Here is a 7,744-nt window from a genome sequence, read left to right on the forward strand (position 1 = left end):
TCGCTCCACAAAGAGGAGGCTTTTCCATTCTAATGGTGTTATAAGTAGGTTACAGTTGAACTATAATGGAACAGTAAATTATTCATATATTACCTTATAGACTCATTATAAACTGTGCTTTGCTAAAAACTGGTATTATGGTTGCATTTTCCCTCTACAACAAGAAGAAGAGGCATGTGAAGCCCGGACAAACAGAGTATTAAAATGGATAAGTGGTGCAATTTACCAGTGGAACCTACTGGGAAGGCAATGAAGCACCATGAAGTGTGGGCTCATCATCCTGCACAGCTTTGTGATGCTGTCAAGAGCCATAAAGCTGTTTGACTGCATGATTGTGTAATGAATGAATTTTTAAAAAGAATGGAGGCAGGAGAGGACAGCATCAATCCTTTATAAAAATTTGTTTTCCCTCATCTCTGCTTCGATAAACGATTGTTTTTCTTCTGTTAAATTTGGCCTTTTTAGCTTTTCTTCTACCTTGCAGCTTGTCATAACACTATTGGACAGATTTGCCACTCCTCGTACTCGGGTATCTGTGGGTATGAGGGCTGTGAGTAATAGGTTTTCGACTGTCAGCCCACAGCATTGCCATGGAAGTGTTTTCAGATGTTGCTTCTAATCATGCTTTTGGCCTTTTGGACCAAAGGACACAAGTAATGAATACTTCTTGGAATTTTTTTTCCTTCCTGGTCAGGGAGAGCTCACAAAAAACAGAGAATCAGTGTCTCAGGTTTCTGCTAAAGAAGAAAAGAAACACTTAAAGAACGGCATTCCCCGTGACTGAAGTGCTTCCTTTCCAAAATGGGTTTTAATCCCAGAAAACATTACTTTTAGTGGTGTAATATTATTCAAATATTTATCCAAATTTGGCACAAATGTTGACTTGCACTCAGTGATGAAATGCTTTGGGCAGGGTCACTGTGACCTTGCAGTACACATTTGGCCAGAACTCAATAATTCATATGCCAATTATGGCAAATTTTCACACAGTTTCACATGCCGAGTTAAACTGTTCAGACAGAAATTTGTCTTGCATTAAGTTGGCATCTGTGCGACTTGGATGACCAGATCCCAACAAGCTAAATGTTGAGAAAAGAGCATTATTTGTGTAGGTCAGTGTGGTACACATTACTAAAGCTGGGAGGCAGGCAGAAATGTTTTAATATTTTTTGTCTTCTCTAGACATCTTAAACATCATGGCTGCAACTTAATGTAAATCAACAACTTTTGGCATTTGTTTTTAATGGTTGACCTTAAGTTAAGAAATACAAATAATTTTGACAATAATTGAATTACTTCATTCACAGCAAAACTTTAAATAAATAATTAATCACAAATCTGGAAAAAAAATTACACTAGAGGTCATACTTAATTTTTCAGCTGCTCCATTGCATCATCCTGTCAATGTAAACTATACATAAGTTAAACAAAGCTTCAACCTCTGTATTATAGCCTGTGTATGAAATAATTTGATCATAGTTTTTGCAAGGATGTTAGATTCTGCTCTTTATTTAAAACTAAGTTTGTGATGATGGTAAAGTGGCCTGACATGCAGCAAACTGGTTAACAAGATTCACCTGAAAGAAACTGTGGAGACCAGCATCCTGTATGGCAGTGTGGAGGACATAATGAAGTCTCACCTGGGCTCTGTATTCATGTCCCGTAGCCTGGGACACCTGCTGAGCACCAATGTGCACGATGTAGGAGGCTACCCTGAGGTTAGAACAGAACATAACTCTGAGGTCGCCCACATTGCAACAGGTAGTCAATAGTTATTGCTGTAACAGTCAAAAGTCTCGAGACATTAGAGGATAAAAACACGTTTCTGTTCCTGGCACTTTGATCTGTCATCAATAATAGAGAGAAGCTTGGCACAGAAATGAGAGGGAAATAAAAAGAGGTCAAGCTGCAGGAAGAAGTTCATGATGAGGGCAGAAGAGGGGGGAGGATTAAATGTTGTCTGAGCTCCAGATACACAGTTTTGATAACTAAATACAGAAACAGTGTTGCTCCAGTGGAGCTGCTGCATGTGAATTTGAACCAGGGCTCAGTCAGTGGTTATATTAATGACTCATAATGTGAGATGTACAGATTAAATGGCAAAGTAAAAGTAACACTTTTATTCTTGGTTAGTGGCCAGCAAGTTCAACAGTTCTACTAAAAGTTCAAGATTTTAAAGTTTTAATACCTTGATCTTTTTTTCTGTATTATTGCAGGGTACTTATACATAAAGGTACAGTATACATAAAGCACCTTGAGGCGACTATTTGTTGTTATCTGGTGCTATATAAATAAAATTGACCCGAATCTATAGAAATATTAAAATCTATCACTGTAGGCTACAGGTTGATGTTTATGCATCACTCCTCAATTTTTTGTGTGGATCATATTTGTGGGGAGTGATGACCTCCCCTTGGATTCTAGAGGCCAAACTAACTGCTGCTGCAATAAAGGAAACGAACGTGAATTGCACGACGGAATTAAGTCAATAAAAATAAAAGAAATTTAACAGCATTTAAAGAACTACAGAGCCTGAACTGAAGCTTCAACTGAGGCAGAGAGAATGGCCCTCACCGTACATCTACGTCATCAAACGCCTGCTGAACAAGACCCCGGCAAAGCCAGCACACAGCCAAGAGCTGGCTCACTTCCATGGTTTTCATGTTGTCAGTTGTATTAATGTTAAATGGCAAAGTAGCATAAATACAAAATCTCAACACTGAGTAAATATAAGACATAAAATTAACATCTGGAATCCAAAAAAAAGCAAATACAGATGTTTTATTAGTTGCAATCATATACTGAATGTTTAATTCAGCTGTTTCAATCCAACTCTTCTTGATTGTATTAAGTAAAAAAGGTGAGACTCGTGCCATCATGTTGGCACGTCAGAATAGCTCTTTCTCAGAGAGTGAGATATTTGCATACTTGAGTCATTCAGAACTTAATCATGGATACAGTACTTGTAAATTAGAGGTAAGTTTATCGTATTTGGAGGGAATCAATAAAAGCTAACACAACAAGAGCTCAACATTTGAGAGGTACTGTGTGCACTTTTGTATAAATGTCTGTTTTATGGCAGAAAAGGATACGTCATTAATGGATTTACTATGAATGCAAACCTCATGTATACGACAACATATCACCATATAGCTGTAAAATACTGCAATGACTTATCTTTACAGTCAAATATGAATAATATATTACAGATAAATCAATATATTTTTTATCAGGAATTATACAGTGTGGAATGATCAAATCCCACTAGAAAAAAAAAAGAAATATATACAGTTAGTTTCAAGGCACCAAAAATACAACAGGGTCACTGATCATCTGCTTCTGCCATCCAGTAGGCTGTGGAATGCCTACAATCAGTTCAAAGCTGTCACTGACTTAGAGGCAGCAAAGGTTTTATCCCCACAGTTAAAAATAGGCCACTGGTGGCCAATAAAACAATGTCCTCCCTGGGGAACCACACTAATAAATAAAGAGGGAGATTTTTTTTCTCTTCAGTTACTGGGAGTGTCATGGCCGGGGAGGGAACGGACGAGGAAGGACTCACATGAAGGACTCCAGAAGCAAACATAACTAAAAAGGGGATTTATTTCAACGGGGGAAACACAAATACAAAAACCTTGGAAGGGAGGCACAGGGAGACGAAGGGCAGGCACAGGGAACACAGGAACATGCGGGCACAAAACATCAACGACGCAACAGAGAACAAAACAAAACTGAGGGCTTAAGTACACACTGGGTAATCAGGGCAAGAGGAAACAGCAGGGAACAACAGGTGAGGCAAATGAAACTAATTACACAGGGGAAGCAAAGCTGAACACAAAGCACAGGAAAACCAGACTGTCAAAATAAACAGGAAGTGACAAACCAAGGAACATACTGACTAAACACGGGGAACAGGCACAGACTCAGGACAGAGACGCAGACATATCACAACACTAGGAAATAAACTAACACAAAACGCTGGGCCAACGGCCCAGGACATGACAGTACCCCCCCCTCAAAGGCCGGCTCCCGACGGCCAAAACCAGAAAACAAAACCAGACAAGGGCGGGAGGCGGGGGACCAGGAGGGAGGGCCCGAAACAAAAACAAAGACAGGGAGCAAAACAGAAATCACAGGGCGTGAACAAAACAAATCAAACCCGTACCGGAAGAAAACAAAAACACAGGACCAGAACAAAAGGCGACGGCACAAGGCCGGAGACAGTCCAAAACAGGGGGTCGAAACACGGAACAGTCCAGGAGCTATGAAAAAACAAAAAACAGCAGGGGAAAAAACAGTCCACAGTTCAGGGGAGTCAGTGGGAAATCCAAAAAACAAAAAACACACAGTTCAGGAGGCCGCAGAGGCCAAGGGGCCACAAAGCAAAATCCCAACGAGGGAGGCCGACCGCGCTCCCAGCGGCGGCGGCGACGAGGACGAGAAGGAATCACTGGAGGCCGACCGCGCTCCCAGCGGCGGCGGCGACGACGAGGGGGAGTCACTGGAGGCCGACCGCGCTCCCAGCGGCGGCGGCGACGACGAGGGGTCACTGGAGGCCGACCGCGGGGCGTGCGGCGGCGGCGACGGGGAGCAGACACTGGAGGCCGACCGCGGGGCATGCGGCGGCGGAGAAGGGCGACCCCGGGCTCTGGTGGGGAACCCTCGGGTGACGTGGAGCGCTCGGACTGAGCAGAGACCCCCACCGGCTCGGACTGAGCGGGACCCCCTGGCTCGGAGCGCTCGGACTGAGCGGAGACCCCCATCGGCTCGGACTGAGCGGAGACCCCCATCGGCTCGGACTGAGCGGGACCCTCTGGCGCGGAGCGCTCGGACTGAGCGGAGACCCCCATCGGCTCGGACTGAGCGGGACCCTCTGGCGCGGAGCGCTCGGACTGAGCGGGACCCTCTGGCGCGGAGCGCTCGGACTGAGCGGGACCCCCTGGCTCGGACTGAGCGGAGACCCCCATCGGCTCGGACTGAGCGGAGACCCCCATCGGCTCGGACTGAGCGGAGACCCCCATCGGCTCGGACTGAGCGGGACCCTCTGGCGCGGAGCGCTCGGACTGAGCGGAGACCCCCATCGGCTCGGACTGAGCGGGACCCCCTGGCTCGGACTGAGCGGAGACCCCCATCGGCTCGGACTGAGCGGGACCCCCTGGCTCGGACTGAGCGGAGACCCCCATCGGCTCGGACTGAGCGGGGCCCTCTGGCACGGAGCGCTCGGACTGAGCGGAGACCCCCATCGGCTCGGACTGAGCGGAGACCCCCATCGGCTCGGACTGAGCGGAGACCCCCAACGGCTCGGACTGAGCGGAGACCCCCAACGGCTCGGACTGAGCGGGACCCTCAGGCTCGGAGCGCTCGGACTGAGCGGGACCCCCTGGCGGCTCGGCCTGAGCTGAGCCCTTGGGCTGAACGGGGCCTACATGGTGAGGCTCCGGATGCGCAGGCTGGGACTGCGGAACAGGGCACACTGCTGCTTTATTGAGCAGCAGGGGCCGCTCGGGGAATAGCCAAGGTGCAGGGGACTGCATGGGAGCTGACGCTATGGGCTGCGTGGAAGCAGGCCGGGAGACGACTGGCTGCGTGGAAGCAGGCCGGGAGACGACTGGCTGCGTGGAAGCAGGCCGGGAGACGACTGGCTGCGTGGAAGCAGGCCGGGAGACGACTGGCTGCGTGGAAGCAGGCCGGGAGACGACTGGCTGCGTGGAAGCAGGCCGGGAGACGACTGGCTGCGTGGAAGCAGGCCGGGAGACGACTGGCTGCGTGGAAGCAGGCCGGGAGACGACTGGCTGCGTGGAAGCAGGCCGGGAGACGACTGGCTGCGTGGAAGCAGGCCGGGAGACGACTGGCTGCGTGGAAGCAGGCCGGGAGACGACTGGCTGCGTGGAAGCAGGCCGGGAGACGACTGGCTGCGTGGAAGCAGACTGCGAGCTAGGGAGAGCAGACTGCGAGCTAGGGAGAGCAGACTGCGTGGAGGCAGACTGCGAGCTAGAGCATGCCGACTGCGTGGAACCCGACTGAGAGCTAGGGAGAGCAGACTGCGAGCTAGGGAGAGCAGACTGCAAGCTAGGGAGAGCAGACTGCGAGCTAGGGAGAGCAGACTGCGTGGAGGCAGACTGCGAGCTAGAGCATGCCGACTGCGTGGAAACTGACCGAGAGCTAGGGAGATCTGGCTGCGTGGAAACTGACAGAGCGCTAGGGAGATCTGGCTGCGTGGAGACTGACTGAGAGCTAGGAAGAGCTGACACTGGGCAAGCTGTCATTACTGGAGCTACCGAGGGAGCCGGAGCTGAGGGAACTGCGACTAAAGATGGAAAAACTGCAGATGAAGAGACCAAAACCGAACTGACTGAAGGGTCCAAGGGGATTACGGAGCTAACTGACGTTAAAGCGGAGGGAGCAGACTGAGAGGGCACAGAAACAGCTGACACCGGGGACCGAGGAAGAGCTACTGGGGCTGACTGAGACTGGAGTGGACAGGGAGCGACAGGAGCTGGGGCTGACTGAGACTGGAGTGGACAGGGAGCGACAGGAGCTGGGGCTGACTGAGACTGGAGTGGACAGGGAGCGACAGGAGCTGGGGCTGACTGAGACTGGAGTGGACAGGGAGCGACTGGAGCTGGGGCTGACTGAAGGCGAGGGGGAGCGACTGGAGCTGGGGCTGACTGAAGGCGAGGGGGAGCGACTGGAGCTAGAGCTGACTGAAGGCGAGGGGGAGCGACTGGAGCTAGAGCTGACTGAAGGCGAGGGGGAGCGACTGGAGCTAGAGCTGACTGAAGGCGAGGGGAAGCGACTGGAGCTAGAGCTGACTGAAGGCGAGGGGGAGCGACTGGAGCTAGAGCTGACTGAAGGCGAGAGGGAGCGACTGGAGCTAGAGCTGACTGAAGGCGAGGGGGAGCGACTGGAGCTAGAGCTGACTGAGACCCTGCTGCTGCAGCTAACGCAGAAAACCGATGCGAAGGCTTGGGTCTGGCTGCCCCCACCCGCGGAACAGGTGCGGGTGCAGAGGTCAGCCCGTCCGTGGCTGCCCCCACCCGCGGAACAGGTGCGGGTGCAGGGGAAGATGGAGCTAAGGGAGCTGGAGCAGAGGGAGCTGGAGCTAACTGACGAGAGAGAGAAGCTACAGCTGACTGGGAACACGGTGACCGAGGAGGAGCTGGAGCCACAGCTGACTGGGAACACTGCGACCGAGGAGGAGCTGGAGCCACAGCTGACTGGGAACACTGCGACTGAGAGCTAGGGAGAGCTGCGGCTGACTGGGAAGGCTGAGACTGAGCTGGCACGACAGCTGTCTGGGGAAACTGAGAATGAGCTGGCGCTACGGCTAACTGGGGAAACGGAGAATGAGCTGGCGCTACAGCTGACTGAGGCGAGAGTGACCGTCTCCGCGGCGTTATACCGCTCTGCTCCCGCGGCGATTCTCTCTGATGCTGCCGGGAGCTTGGTCTTCCTCCGTCAGCAGCAGGCAGTGGTGACGCGGAAGTGGTGGGAGGCCAGGGACCCCTGTGACCCAGGAATCGGAAAAATGACTCCTCTGGAGTCATTCCGGGCGCTGGCTCCAGGAAAACGTCTCTCCGCTTCCTCCGGTATCTCGTCCTCCGTGGCTGCGGCGACTGCTGAGGACAGGAGGGGCCAGCGAGCGGAGTGACAGGTGAGGGAGCGGCCGGCGCCAAAAACAGTCCGCCCACGCGGCAGACCTGCGGTTTAGGCGGGGGCGGTGAGCGGCGTCGCCGGGGACCGT

Source organism: Archocentrus centrarchus, chromosome 3, assembly GCF_007364275.1.
Source record: "Archocentrus centrarchus isolate MPI-CPG fArcCen1 chromosome 3, fArcCen1, whole genome shotgun sequence".
In the NCBI taxonomy this organism is placed as follows: Eukaryota; Metazoa; Chordata; class Actinopteri; order Cichliformes; family Cichlidae; genus Archocentrus; species Archocentrus centrarchus.